At 46.3% G+C, this 15,806-nt stretch overlaps 1 protein-coding gene across 7 annotated transcripts in view; it reads right to left on the bottom strand.

Annotated features, from left to right (window-relative positions):
• Positions 1-15,093, bottom strand: part of NRF1 (nuclear respiratory factor 1) — a 92,500-nt gene extending 77,407 nt beyond the window's left edge. For 2 of the 7 annotated variants that reach the window (XM_042467321.1, XM_042467329.1), the window contains exon 1: positions 14,881-15,093. The gene's annotated coding sequence lies outside the window, so the exon portion shown is untranslated. The remainder of the gene's footprint in view (positions 1-14,880) is intronic. The other 5 variants (XM_042467320.1, XM_042467330.1, XM_042467326.1 and 2 more) reach the window with 3 other exon arrangements.
• Positions 15,094-15,806: the final 713 nt, after the last annotated feature.

The raw sequence follows: 15,806 nt of genomic DNA, 5'->3' as shown, positions 1-15,806 counted from the left end.
AAGTCCTCCATTTGCTGAGTCATGCCAGGTGGGCCTCCCCATTCGCTAGGGTTAGGGGCACAGACCCCCCCCCGAAAGTGGAGAACCACAAATAAAAAAAACACTGGTTTTCATAGAATCCTAGAGTTGGAAGAGACCCCAAGGGCCATCCAGTCCAACCCCATTCTGCCATGCAGGAAATCCAAATCAAAGCATCCCCATGGACAGATGGCCATCCAGCTTCTGTTTAAAGAGGTCCAAGGAGGGAGACTCCACCACTCTCTGAGGGAGTGTGTTCCACTGTCAAACAGCCCTTACTGTCAGGAGGTTCTTCCTAATGTTGAGGTGGAATCTCTTTTTCTGGAGCTTGCTTCCATTGTTGTTTTCCTCCCCTTTAATTTTTATCCAGATGCTCTCCACTTGGCTGCCAGTATTGATGTCCTGGCGTAAATATCCCTGACATATAACGCTATTTCTTCTCCTTTCCTGTTTGGCCTATTTCTCTTAAAACGGTTATACCCCTCCCTCTATTGCTACATTCCACTCCTGAGACTCATCCCACCAGGTTTCAGTGATGCCTATTATATCGTATTTGCTTTGTTGGACTAGGAGTTCAAGTTCATCTTGCTTATTTCCCATGCTCTATGCATTAGTATAGAGACATCTAAAACCTTTACATGCACGTTTTTTTGCCTCCCACTGTTGGGTCCTTGCACTGTTTGCTTTGTTTCTTCTCTGACAGTTTGTCTATTTTCTCCAGCCCTTTTGCCTTAAAGAAGACTGTCTCCCTCCCCCACATAATTCAGTTTAAAGCCACCTGATCAAATTCTTGAGACTATTGGCAAAAACATTTCTGCCAACTGGTGTGAGATGCAACCCATCCCTTGGCAGAAGTCTCCCTTCATGGACCCTTCAGTCTGTTCTATCAAGTAAAACCTCTTGCTCCCTAAGATGTTGAAGTTTAGCTACCTGGGCCTCCAGCTGCTGGACTTTCTCTTCCAAGAGGGCGACCAACTTGCACTTAGCGTAGGTGAAGTTCCCCACATCCCTAGGCAAGAAGACAAACATCCCACAAGTGTTGCAGGTGACTGCAGCAGGTCCTTCAGTGTCCATACTGAGAAGTCTTAAGGAGGCACTGAAACAAGATTGTGGGCTTCCCCTGTTAAACACCAGTGTAAAGAACCTCTGCTGGCTTGGCCTTTGTCCCCAAACTCTGTTAGCGAACTCAATCAACTGGGACTCTATTTATGTAGAGAGCTCCTGGCTACTAGCTCCTTCTAGATGTACTGTAAGTCTCTGACTCACTTCCTCTAAATACAAGTCCCCACAAGCTCCTTAAGGAAAAAAGTTTAAAGAAAACTGAAAATTTAACGGAGCCCATCTCCCCACAGTCTTCTCAGGTCACTTTGTCCTCTGGAATTCAAAACCTCCTCGCCTATAAAAAACAGAAGGAAAAAATCATCTGCAGGGAGGCATATAGAATTAGGCTTCTAGCTCCTCCTCCTCGCTAGGAACGTTTAGGTCCTCCAGCACAACTCTGTGGTGAACATCGGCTGGGGCTTGACTACAGAATCGCACTGGAGGACCTACAGATGCCCAGAGAAGTGTTTTCTCTACAAATCTCTAGGCCTTCCGTCGTAACTCTATTGTCACCTTCCACCAGAATCACCGAGAGGACCTAGAGATTCCTGGAGAGAACCTATCGATGATATCTGTGAATAATCAAAGCCACAAAAGTCAAAACCACAAATGTGCAGGGCTTGACCGTACAATGGTCATCATGAACTGTGAATAAACCAAACACTATTGTTTGTACATTAGTGAGCATCAGCACTTCATGTACAAAAGGAAGCCAGCATGGCCTCAGAAAGGAAACACATGAATACTGAATGAGATCTCCATCCTGTATTTAAGTTACACTGCAGTTTTAACTTCAGGTTTTACGTTACTCTTGGAGATAAGGTTGCTGTGATATCTGAAAAAGAAGTTCTTTTTGTCTATTAAATTTGTCCTTCCATTCCTAGCATCCACCAAATGTTTTGGGTCACTGCCTGTGCATAACATCCCAGCTGCTTTGGAGCAAACCTGCCCCATTGGGCAAACTCCTCAGAAAATACCTCCTCAAAGTGAAACACCAGAAAAGGAAACAAACTGCAGGCTCATGTGGCATTCACTCAACAGCAGGACTGTCTGCAATTTACTCATTGTTTTACTGTCATCTGACAAGGCTGACCTACCATCCAGACTGACTAAATAATAACATTGCACAGGCAGCAGTGGCATGGAGAGGGAAACATGTACTGTACTGTATATGCAGTCATTTGACTTCTACACAGAGTGGGATATAGTTTGGACAGGAGGCTTTAACATTATACCTAATGTGCCCCTTCCCATAAACAGACTAACAAAGAAAATGCATAAATGTGCTCATTTTCAAGATGTACATGGACCAAACAATCCTTAGAATTTTAATTATTCTGCTAATACTTTAGAACAATAAAAATGTTGTATAAAATACCCACTACAGTACAGGAGCACAAACTGAGTTGCTACAGCATACAAATCCACTCCTATGAACAAGACAAATGTGAGGATAAATAACTCTCACAAAGGAATTCAGCCTCATAGCTATATCCTAATCTCATCCCTTTTCCAGAAAACAAGAACTATAAAATACAAGCAAGAATGATTAAAATTGAAGCACTTAGGTGAGGCCTTGCATTCGTAAAGGTAAAAGTTTTCCCTTAACATGGATGTCTAGTTGTAACCAACTGTAGAGATCTGTGCTCATCTCCTTTACTAAGCCGAAAAGCCAGTGTTTTCCAAAGATGACTCTGGTGGTCATGCAGTCACCATGATTGCACCAAATGCTGTTACCTTCCCATCAAAGTGGTACCTATCTATCTACTTGCATTTGCATGCTTTCAAACTGCTAGGCTGACAGAAGCTGCAACTAGTGACAGGAGCTCACTCCGTCATGCGTCACTTGGCCCTCAAACAGCCAACCTTCCGATCTTCAGAACTGGTGTCTTAACCACTAAGCCACCGCATACCTTGCACTCCTGCACAACTAAAAATTCTTGACCTCCTTTTATGGAGTCAGACACAGAACATCTTGGGGCATAAACGGTGATAAAAGACTTCAAGTGGCACTCAGGTGACTTCAAGTAATTTGTTATGAAAAATTGACAAAAGGAGAAGAAAGAAATAAAAGGGAAGAATCCTGAGGTGAACACTTGTTTGGGGCACAACAGGTAAGCTATTTTGCACAGAAGGGGACTAAATTCTCTAATTTTACATGAACACAGACACATGTGGCAGGAACAGTTTCCAGCAGATGCTTCTGCCCCATAATACTGATTCCAGTACAGTATTTTGTTTCTTCAACAGTGACTATCCTTTCTTCTCGCATGCAAAGCCCAGCAGGTGACACACATGATGTGCTACAGCAAGGTAGCTCCTATCAGTAGAATATGTTCAAATGATTGCTCAGAGTACTACAACTTTTCCGTCTAAGCAAATGCCTTGAACATTTAAGCAATGCCTGTCCTGAGCCTATTTCCCCAAAGCTGAGCAACTACTGCATCAACACCAGAAGTGTGTTATCCCAGAAGTGGTGTGGTTTGGTTTTTGCAAAAATATCTGATACAGTCTTTGTAATGGAGCGCTGGCGCAAATGGTGGCCAAGACCAGATTCTGTGTCTCAAGAAGTTTTTGAGAAACTTGTTCACAACAAGCAAGCCAAGATCAAGAAACAGTCTTGAGAAGAGATTCAAAACACACAATTCTCTTAACTGATTCTAGTCAGTTCTTCAGTGTCTTCTTTAAAAAGTTAATTCTTCAAATAATTAACAATGACATTAATCAACTTAGCAAGTGCTGGGGGGGCACTTCAGAATTAAAACAGTGTAACCTATGAATAGCCTAAAGCAAGTATTACAAGGTTAATTCATAACTGACTGTTAGTATACTATCAGCAGGTACATTTGCACGAAATCTGTATGTTAACCTCTGTTGTTTAGAAGTATACCTAGTCCATCCCCAGCATAAGAAAAACTATTCACCATTTCCAAAACCAATACAAATTAACCACTCCAAGTACAGTTAGTTTTGTCAATAAAATTATTTTTATTACTTGAATATTTTTACTCTCACAATTACATTTATCTGGATATTCACGCACCTAATATATGAATTGCACCAAACTCATAGAGCTAAACCTCTTCAACTCCTGCTCTTCCATAAGGCAATGGGTAAATTTGAGGGCGGGGGTGCTGATGAATTGAGCTAGAATCCACAAATCCTATGCCAAATAAATTATGTTCATATTTTAACTGCCATGTTATTGCTTTAACTTGTGAAAATTTCTGAACACTTGTTGAGTGCACTGGAAGATGATGAATTCGCAGCTGGTACAAAATACACTTGTCTCTCCACATTTGCAGCTTTGAATTTTGTGGATTTGATTATTTACAGATTTTATTATTATGTTCTTTCTATTATTATAATTAACCTTTATATATAAAGCGCTGTAAATTTACACAGCGCTGTACATACAATCTTTTCAATTGGACGGTTCCCTGCCCTCAGGCTTACAATCTAAAAAGACATGACACAAAAGGAGAAGGGAGTGGTGGTGGGGAAAGGGAAGGGGATGAGGACCAGCAGTTCTTCTCCACCTCCGAGGCCTGGATCAGGGGAGATGGACTGGAGGGAGGGGTTGGCTTCTTGGAGCCTCTCTTCCTCAAGATGGTGGATGGAGGGAGGGCTTGTTTTCTTCTAGGCAGGCCTGGTGGAGCTAGGAATATCAAGGACCTCCAACACAACTCTTTGGTCAACTTTAACCAAAAGTCGCACTGAAGGACCTAGAGATTTCTAGAGAGAACACTCCACTAGGCTATTGTAGTTCCTCCTGCGCAACTCTATGGTCAATGTCTGGCAGATGTTGACCCCAGAGTTGCACTGAAGGACCTAGGGATTCCTAGGGATTCTCTCAGGTACAAACATAGTGTTTTTGTTATTTGCGGGTTTTCCACATTTATGGTGGTCCTGTGCCCATAATCCCAGAGGATGTGGAGGGATGAGTGTAATAGCAAGTTTAAATGCACATTATGCCAAATCTACCCATCATCTGAGTGGCCATTTTAAAGATGAGCACCAAACTGCTCTACTAGCTTCTTTTAATCTGCTACTTTTGACATGTACATCATGCATATTTATCATAGAATCATACAATCGTAGAACTGGAAGAGACCGCAAGGACCATCCAAGTCCAACCCAATTCTGCTATGCAGAAAATCACAAAGAATCCCCGACAGATGGCCATCCAGCCTCTGTTTAAAGACCTCCAAAGAAGGAGACTCCTCTGCACTCCGAGGAAGGAGTCTGTTCCACTGTTGAACAGCCCTTATTCTCAGGAAGTTCCTCCTAATGTTGAGGTGGAATCTCTTTTCCTGGAGCTTGCATCCATTGTTCTGGGTCCTGTTCACTGGAGCAGCAGAAAACAAGCTTGCTCTCTCCTCAATATGACATCCCTTCAAATAGTTAAACAGGGCTATCATATCACCTCTTAGCCTTCTCTTCTCCAGGCTAAATATCCCCAGCTCCCTAAGTCTCTCCTCATAGGACTTCATGGTTTCCAGACCCTTCACCATTTTAGTCACCCTCCTTTGGACACATGGCTCCAGTTTCTCAATGTCCTTTCTGAATTGTGGCGCCCAGAACTGGACACAATATTCTAGGTGGGGCCTGACCAGAGCAGAATACAGTGTCATTATTACTTCTTTTGATCTAGACACTATACTTCTATTGATGCAGCCTAAAATCGCATTGGCCTTTTTAGCTGCTGCATCGCACTGTAGACTCATGTTCAAATTGTGCTCTGCTTGGACTCCTAGATCTCTTTCACATCTAGTCTTTCAGCCAGGTGTCCCCCATAATCCTATATCTGTACATTTCATTTTTCTGCCCTAAGTGCAGTACCTTACATTTCTCTGTGTTGAAGTTCATTTTGTTAGCTGTGGCCCAGCTTTCTAGTCTATTCAGGTCATTTTGAATTTTGATCCTCTCCTCTGGGGTATTTGCTACTCCTCCTAATTTGGTGTCATCTGCAAATTTGATCACTATGACCCCAATTCTGTCATCCAAGTCATTGATAAAGATGTTGAATAGCAATAGCACTAGGCCTAGGACAGAGCCCTGTGGGACCCCACTGGTCACTTCTCTCCAGGATGAAAAGGAGCCATTGTTGAGCACCCTTTGGGTTCGGCCGGTCAACCAATTAAAAATCCATGTAACAGTTCCTTTGTCTAGCCCACATTTTACAAGCTTGTTTGCAAGAATGTCATGGGGAACTTTGTCAAAGGCCTTAGTGAAATCAAGATATACTATATCCACAGCATTCCCTTCATCTACCAAGCTGGTAATTTTATCAAAGAAAGAGATCAGGTTTCTCTGGCATGACTTCTTTCTCTGAAACCCGTGTTGACTTTTTGTGATTGTGGCATTGCTTTCTAGATGTTCACAGAGGTGGGTTACAGACCGCCCGTTTGGGGCGGCCTGCACCCGCCCCTTTCCCCGGTGTATTGGGGCCTCAGCTGCCAGACCAGCAGCCTCCGAGGCCCCGATCCGCCGCTTTGCAGGCTGTGGGGAAGCGGCAAAAGGCCACTTCCCCGCAGCCTGGAGAGGGCTTCAAGCCCCAAGGACAGCTCGCGGCAGCGGGGAGGAGGAGAAAGGGGCCGCTTGGCCCCTTTCTCCCTTGCGTTGCTGGGCGCAACCATCTGAAGGCTGCGCCCAGCGACACAAAGCAGGAAGGAGCTCCGAAACGGAGCTCCTTCTGGGGTCGCACAAAGGGCGCACTATGCACCGCGGCGCGGCCTCAATACGTCACAACCGTGCCGCCTCATTTGGAGGCGGCACGGCCGTGACGTATTGATGGCAGCAGCCGTGTGGAATGGCCGTCGCCATTTTGTGCGTGCCGCCCCTTCCTAACCCTAGTACGCACTCTGCGCGTACTTTAATGGCAGTCTGTAACCCGCCAGACTCTCTTTTTAATGATCTGCTCCAGAATCTTTCCTGGTATAGATGTCAGACCAACTGGATGATAATTGTTGGGTTCCTCTTTTCCCCCCTTTTTGAAGATGGGGATAACATTTGCCCTCCTCCATCTGCTGGCAGTTCTCCTGTTCTCCAGGAGTTCTCAAAGATTATTGCCAATGGCTCCGATATTATATTTGCCAGCTCTTTTAATACCCTTGGATGGAGTTCATTTGGTCCTGGAGGCTTAGGCGGGTTACAGACCACTGAAAAGCAGCGGCCTGCACCCGCCGGATCGGGGCCTCAGCGGCAAGAGTGGCAGCCGCTGAGGCCCCGATCCGCCACTTTCCAGGCTGCGGGGAAGCAGCAAAAGGCCCCTTCCCCACAGCCTGGAAAGGGGTTTCCTTGGGGCTTCAAGCCCCAAGGACACCCTGCGGCGGCGGGGAGGAGGAGAAAGGGGCTGCTTGGACCCTTTCTCCTCTGCGTTGCTGGGCGCAGCCGTCTGAAGGCTGCGCCCAGCGATGCAAATGGCAAAAGGAGCTCCGTTTCAGAGCTCCTTTTGCGGCCAGGGAAGGGGCATACTATGCGCCCTGGCGCGGCGTGACGTCATGTCCGCGCCGCCCTGTATAGAGGCAGCGTGGTCGTGACGTTGTAATGGCGGCAGCCGTGTGGAATTGCCGCCGCCATTTTGTGCACACTCCGCGCATGCTAGGGTTGGGGGTGTCCGGAAAGGACACCCCTTTCTAACCCTAGCACGTGCCGAGCGCGCGCTTTTAGGCCCGTTTGTAACGGGCCTTAGATTCATTTAGATTAACAAGGTATTCCTGTACTATCTCTTTACTTATTCTGTGCTGAAATTCCCCTAATCTGTCCTCTGCTCCATTATCTTCAGGTGCTGTACTCCACCTCGAGTAGAGGCAGAAAAGAAATAAAAATTATTATTATTATTATATTTTAACTTTATAAATTGTTTAAACTATCTTTTAAGTAACTTTTATATTTATACTTTTTAATATATATATATATATATATATGTTGTTGTTGTTGTTCAAGTAATTTCTGACTTATGGTGACCCTATCCTGAAATTTTCTTATTTTTACCCTTTAATATTTATACTTTTTATTTACATTTGTACTTTCTACTGACTTCTTATAAACTATCGTGTTAAACTGTATTGTTTTTTAAATGTTGCAAGCTGCTTTGAGTCCTATGAATGGGAAAAGAGTGGGATACACGTGAATAAAATAAAATAAATAAACTTAGTGAGAAGTACTTTTGAGTAAAATTACTTAGAATTACATTTTAGAATCACTTCCTTCCAAGAAATGTAAAGCAGATCCAAAGAGGACAAGAGAAAGGCATGTACAGAAGCTCTTCTCCTTTTACCAAGTGAAGCCTTTGGGAGTACTTTCAGTTTTTAACATGACAAAAGAAATACTGAAATGCTATTGTACACAACAAGCTCAGTCAGCAATTTTCCTTGAGGCATCTCTGAAGGCAGACTGCCCTGGAGTCTAGACCCAGACAACACTGTCTAAAGAACCTCTGCCTATCAAGGGAAGATATGTAAAAACTATTTACAAATCTGAGGCAGTAGACTGAAGTCTATGAAAATTCATGCTGCCAATTTCTTTCAGTTAGTCTCAAAGGTGCTACAAGACCTCCCTACATACTATTTAAAAACACTTTTACTGCCATTGTTTTCCTCAGGGTGGCACCAGATCCAATCTGATCTTGGCAGCTAAGCAGGGTCAGTACTTGGATGGGAGACCACCAATGAATATCAGGTGCTGGAGGCTAAATTTCAGAAGCAGGAACTGGCAAAACTACCTTTAGAGTATTCCTTGCCTAAGAAACCCCTATGAAATTAATGGGGTCTCCATACATCAACAGGCAACCTAAAGGCATGTACAGACACAACACAGGTGAGGAGGAGAGGTGTTACATTTTATTAGGGATCATCTTTTAAACTTCCATTAAAATGCAAAGTGGGAAATAAACATGTGACTGACCTAAGTTGCATCTGACAAGGGATGACTACTGTAGCTACGCTCTTACCCCTCATGGCAAATGATATCCATTTTAAACCCCAGAATACAAGAAGGCAGGGGCACCCTAAAAGTCCAATTTATTACAGCATAAGCTTTCACGGCCACTGACTACTTCAGGTTATGCCATAACAAATTTCGTAATTTTTACAGTCTCTTTACAGGACTATGCAGCTTTTGCCACAGCTTCCCCTTCTGGAAATGTTTTAACCACAGTTATTGTACATGTCTGTATCTATGTAAATCCCTGGAGCATTCATTGCAACTATCCCACCTACTGAGATTAGTGATTTTCAAAGAACGAACCCTTGCTATATCAAGTGGACTTGGTTCTATTCAAATGGAGTAGATCTGTTCCCACCTCAGGAGACTCTTTCTCCCTGAATGGACCAGGTTTGCTGCATCCCCAGAGAGACCAGCCTGGACTAGATTCAAGCAGCCCCACCACACCCAGGCTCTCCCTTGATATGCAAAGGGAGGGACCTACGGACAGACAGCTGCCAACTTCCCTGACAAGTAAGTCCAGTATTCCTTTACTCTCAACAATGCTGCAAGATGTGGGGACTCCTGAAGACTTGTGCCTTCAAAAGAGGGACAGCAGAGGAAACCCACACCCTCCTTCTGTGAGCATCCATGAAACACTTGAGGGGGAGAGGGCAAGAAGAATCTGAATAAACAGCCTTCTGCAACCAAGAGCCCCGTAGTGTTTAGACTGCAATTTCAAACAGCCTAAACTACCATGCCTGGGGAGGACTGGAGGCATAGCTCAAAACATCTGGAAGGTGCCATAGTCATCTACAGCAGAGGTTCCCAAACTTTGTTTCTCCAGATGGTTTGAACTTCATCTCCCAGAATTCCTGACTGTTGGCTGGCCAAGCCGACTAGGGCTTCTGGGAGCTGGAATCCCAAATACTCTACAGCACAATGCATCTCCAACCCTGTGGGTCCAAAATTCAAAGTTCCCGCTGACCGTATGACATGACAGATCAACTCAGGAAGTGGAATTGGTCATCTACCTGCCTTTCCCAAAGCAGGGTCGGTGCCCTAAACATGGAATGGAACAAACCCTCTTGTTCTTTCTTTGGGGGCGGGGGGCAGGAGGGTAATACCAAGAGGTTAAGTAATGAGTCTTCCTCATATACTTTACAGGAGAATAAGCAACAGCACTGGTATCAGTCAAAAAGATGGAAAACTGAACACAAGGTTGGCTGACTTCAGGCATATCTGAAGCAGAATGGCATATTACTGGGATAATGTCTCCAGTTCTGGGTGTCACAATTCAAAAAGGACGTTGAGAAGCTGGAGCGTGTCCAGAGGAGGGCCACCAAAACAGTGAAGGGTCTGGAAACCACCAAGCTCTATGAGGAATGGTTTAGGGACCTGGATATGTTTAGTTTGGGGGAGATAAAGTTAAGAGGGGCCATGAGGACCATGTGTATAAATATTTGAAGGGGGGGGGTCATACTGAGGAGGGAGCAAGATTGTTTTCTGCAGCTCCAAAGTTACAGAGTAATGGATTCAAACTCCAGGAAAAGAGATTCCACCTAAATATTAGGAGGAACCTCCTGACAGTAATAATAATAATATAATAAAATTTTATTTATAGACCGCTTTCCCACATTGATCAAAGCGGTGTACATAACTCAAGAATACAACAACAAAATAACGATTAAACATTAAAACTGTGTAAGTTGCAGGTACAGTCAAAACCAATTAACCAAGTAAGAGCTGTTCAATAGTGGAATACAGTCTCCTTCTTTGGTGATCTTTAAACGGAGGATGGATGGCCATCCATTGGTGTGTGTGTGTTATGATTGTGTCTTCCTGCATGGCAGAAGGTGGCTGGAGTGGACAGCCTTGGGGGGGGGTCTCTTCCAATTCTTTGATTCTAGAGGAATTGGAGCCTCAATGCCATCGCAGACCCCATAATGGATTCGAGGGGGCCAACAAATCATTCAGCAATCACACTCCACACTTGTCTGCCATTGCCTCACTAAACACAATTCTTCCTTCTTCCTCTCCCTTAAAGGTGTCAAGGCAAAGAGCACTAGTCCCAGGAATTTTTTAAAAAGCTCTACTCCATTTTATATAGATTTACTCAATGATAATGCGGGAAATCCAGACCCCAATGCGCAAGGCCCGATGCCTGTGTGCAAACAAGCTCTCTTCCTTGCTCCTTTCACATCTGCATCCCTCAGCATGACCCCATTGGAGATGCAGGGGAGACCTTGAGAAGAAGTCTGGCACTTCCCAATTGTTATCCACAAACCCCTTCTTCAACTTTCTAAAGCATTCAACAAGGATGTGTAAAAATTAACAGATTCAAGTTTACACAAACCTACAATCTTTCTGCTCTGGGGCCACCACAAACGTCAATTCCCAGAATGCCATAGCACTGAGGCAGGACAGTTAAACGGGTGTCAGACTGGAGTATTTCTGCAGTGTAGATGAAGCCTAACTGAAGGAGAGAAGTTGATAGCATGAGCACCTGAGGAAGTAGCCGCAAGTCTAGAAAGCTCATGCTACCAACTTCTCTCTCTCAGTTAGTCTCAAAGGGGCTACAAGATCCCTTGCACACTGATGACCATCAACATCATTATTATCATTTTCCCTTGTGGTGTAGAAGGATTCCTTCTTCCAAGAGCGGAGAATCAATGCAGGTGGTTCCCTCACCATCCCCACCTCCATCCCAAAAAGCTTGGGGACAATCTAGTACTCAAGACGGCCCCCCAAGTAAGGACAGTAGACCTTGCATAGCCATGTTAGCCTGGAAAATCACTATGCAAAGGGATCTTGTGGCATCTTTGAGACTAAGGCTGCATACTTTTAAAGGGAATTTGAGAATTGTGAGGGGCCAGTTTGGGAAGTAACTTAGTACTCAGGGAGCCCCCAACCCTGAGAATCATGAGAGGCTGCCTCTCCACTCCCCCAGGCAAAACAGTTTGGGAAGTAACCCAACTGTGGAAATTAGGCCTTGTAAGAAAAGCCCCTAACCATGGAAAGTAGGCCTTGCAAATAAAAGCTGAGAATCATGAAGGGCTACCTTTCCACTCCCCTTCCTCAAAACTGTTTGGGAAGTATCTTAGTACTCAGAGACCCCCAAACACAGAAACTATCTGGAGTGAGTGGAAGGAGCATATTCCAAACTACAGGATGTGGGGATCTTATCTCCTTATCGCCGCCTTGAGTCCCTATATTGGGAGAAAATAAAATAATAATAAAAATCTACTGGGAAATAGGTCTTGTAAATTTCTAATTGTTTCTTGTAAAGAAAAACCGACAATCCTGAGAGGCTAACTCCTCACTCCCTCAGCCCTAAAACAGCTTGAAAACTAACTTTGTACTCAGACAGCCCCCATCTGTAGAGACTGAGCCTTGTGCTCAGTCTCTCTCTATATATGTATACAGACACAGTCAGCCCTCCATATTCACAGATTCTTTATCCATGGAGTCAAGCATGGCTTGAAATTATTCCAAAAACTATATAAATTCCCAAAAGCAAACCTTGGTTTTGCCATTTTATACGAGGGCACCATTTTACTATGCCATTGCATTTAATGGGAGTTGAGCATCCATGGATTCTGGTATCCGCAGCAGGTCCTGGAACCAAACCCCAGCAAATACCAAGAGCCCACTTGATATACACTCATCCCTCCACATTCGCTGAGCTTAGGGACCCAGGGGCCCCGTGAATGTGGAAAAAACACAAATAACAAAAACACTACGGGCCTTTACAGATCGGCCTGAAAGGCAGGTCTGGGGGCGGAGTGCCATATAGCCATGCTGTTGCGGCCATAGTGCCCTTTTGAGGGTGCAAAAAGGAGCTGCTTTTTGTGGTTCATTTTTGCACCCTCAAAAGGCCAGATCAGGGCTGTGCTGTGAGGTTGCCATGGCCCCAATCCAGCTGGACCCCTATGTTTTTACCTGAGAGAACCCCTCTCTAGGTCCTCCACTGCAACTCTGTTATCAACATCTGCCAGACATTGACCACAGAATTGTGTTGGAGGACCTAAAATGCCTAAAGAAGTGTTTGTTCTAGGAACCGAGTCTAGTGCAACCTTTGGTTAAAGTTAACCACAGAGTTGCACTGGAGGACCTAGAGATTCCTAGAGAGAAGATATTAATAGAATCTGTGAATAATCAAATCTGCAAAACTCAAAGCTGCAAATGTGGAGGGAAGAGTGTAGTCAGATAGGCAGACAGACAGGTTCTTAGCTCTCAATTCTTCTCTATAAATTAAAATGGGAGCGATTCCCCCATTTCCTCAAAATTAGCAAAGATAGAATGAGAGATTTTGCTAAGAGCAACTTTGCTTGCCAGGGAATGACTTCCAAGGAAAGCGTGGCAAGAGGGAGGGAGGGAGGGAGGTAAGGAAGTGGAAAGCTGCCCCATTGTGACACTGCTCTATGCATGTGTGCCTAAATACCCTAAAGCAGCGGTTCTGCAACCCCTTTCGGGGGATTGAACGAAAGGGTTGCCTAAGTCCTGGGATTGCCGCCATAATCTATAATACTCTAGTGCGCAGTTCTCAATGGTCACGACCCCTTTGCAGTTCTCAACCTGTGGGTCGCGCATGGAATTAGGAAGGTGGAGAACCACTGCAATCCGGTCTGGTCTTGGAAGCTAAGCAGGGTCAGCCCTCGTTAGTAATTGGATGGGAGAGCGGCAATGAATCCTGGGTTCTGTAGGCTGTATTTCACAGGAAAGAACTGGAAAAGCCACCTCTGAGTCTTTCTTGACTAAGAACTGAGATGGAGGGGCTCCTGGTTTTGGTGGCGATTGCCAAAGGAAAAGGAAGAAAAGGTGCATGTCTGGGGGCCAAAAAGCCCTCCCCCCCCACCCTCATTCATTAATCAATTAAGAAGAAACCTTAAAGCCACAGCCTCCGGGGCTGGGAGGGAGGGAGAAGAAGAAGAGGAATACAGTATAGATACAGACAGATAGATATACTCTACACACACACACACACACACATAGTGTATATATAAGCAGCATTGGGAGGAGAGTAGGAGGAAGAAAAAGAGGGAGGAATTTGTACACAACATATACAGTATAAAGCAGGATAGGGAGAGAAAGAGGGAGGAGTAGGAGGAAGAGGGAGTAATTAATACACACACATTTACACATATAGTAATTAAAGTCAGATTGGGAGGGAGATGGAAGGAGAAAGAAGACGAGTTATAGATCTATATCTATATAGCAGGATTGGGAAGGAAAGAAGAGGGAAGAGGAGAGTAATGTGTGTGTGTATATATATATATATATATATACACACACACACACACATAAAAGCAGGGCTGAAGGGGAGCAAGAGGAATAGACACAAACATCTGTATATACGAAGGAGGGAGGAAGGGAGGGAGTGGGGCGCAGGAGGCAGAGAAAAGGCGGGGAATCTCTCTCTCTCACACACACAAACACAGAGAGACGGGGCTCAATCCGCCTCGGGGCCGCCCTAAGCGGGGGCTGCTGCAAGGCCCCCAACCCGAAGAAGACGCCTCTTTGAAAGGGAGCGGGGGAGGGCCCCCCTCAAGAAGGCCAAATGGTTTTGCATCCCCCCCCCGGGCCCCGGGCCTCTCTTAAGCATCGCAAGCCATGGCTCCCCAGCCCTCCCTCCCTCGGTCGCTGGATCCCGGGGAGGGCGAGGCCCAGGAGGCGGCGGCGACGACGGCGGCGGCCCGGTGTCGGTGGTCCGAAGAGGCTTGGCTGCCGCCCGCCCGTCCGTCCGCCCGGGGCCCGCGTTGCTGCGGCTGCGCCGGGTGAGTTGCGACTAGGCGGGCGGCGAGTGAGGAGGAGATTGCGCGGTAGGACACTCACCTCAGAGCGGCTGCGCTGCACAGGGGCCTGCGCCGTGGAGGCAGCGCCGCGAGCCGGATGCTGAGCCCAGGCACCGAGGCGGAGGAGGAGGAGGAGAGGGCGGCTGCCGAGGCCCCTCTCGCCGCGGCCTGCTGGGAAACAAGGCCCGGGGAAAAGGCGCGCCTCGAGTGCGGCCTATTACTACCACTACTACTACTACTACTACTACTAGGCCTCGCTGAGGCGGAGTCCGGCTGAAGCGGCAGTAAGCAGCACCAGGCCGAGCAGGAGAAGAGGAGGGGGAAGGGAGCACGCACAGCGTGGAGGGAGCCTCCGCGCCGCCATGATGGGGAGGGCGAGCTCAGACGCTTCCTCGCCCATAACGCCTGGCGTTTTGGCTTTTCTTCTCAATTAGATTTTATGGGACGTTAGGACTGAGGAGGGAGAAGGAGGCAGGAGGGATAAAGTGGAGCGGGAGGGCTTGGTTTAAAGAGGGTGGCGCTGTTTTTGGGGATGGGCGCCATGTTGGGAAGGTCGCCTCGGCTTGGGGAAAGGAGTCGCCGAAGAGGCGGGAGGAGGAGCGGCCATCTTGGGAGAGGCGGGAGGAGGCCAGGGAGGGAGCCATGTTGGGAAGGTCGCCTCCGCATTCAAAAAGGTTTTGGCAGGAGTGGAGCGGGGTGAAGCAGCCATGTTGGGAAGGGCGTCCAGAGCGGGAGTGAGAGGGAGCCATGTTGGGAAGGTGTGCTCGGGCGCCATGTTAATGAGGGCTTGAGGTGTTATTTTTGAGCGAGGAAAAAAGGCGCCTTAGGCGCCATGTTGAGGAACAATTGTTTAAATATTGGGGACGGTTGGCGTGGGGACTACAGTTCCCAGAATCCCTCAGGCAGCACGGTTCAGGGAGCCAAAGCTGGAGGGGGGGGAATAACGCGGTTTTGAGGAACTTGTAG

Source organism: Sceloporus undulatus, chromosome 5, assembly GCF_019175285.1.
Source record: "Sceloporus undulatus isolate JIND9_A2432 ecotype Alabama chromosome 5, SceUnd_v1.1, whole genome shotgun sequence".
Lineage (NCBI taxonomy): Eukaryota > Metazoa > Chordata > Lepidosauria > Squamata > Phrynosomatidae > Sceloporus > Sceloporus undulatus.
The sequence above is the reverse complement of the archived record's forward strand: the minus strand, read 5'-3'. Positions and strand labels throughout refer to the sequence as shown.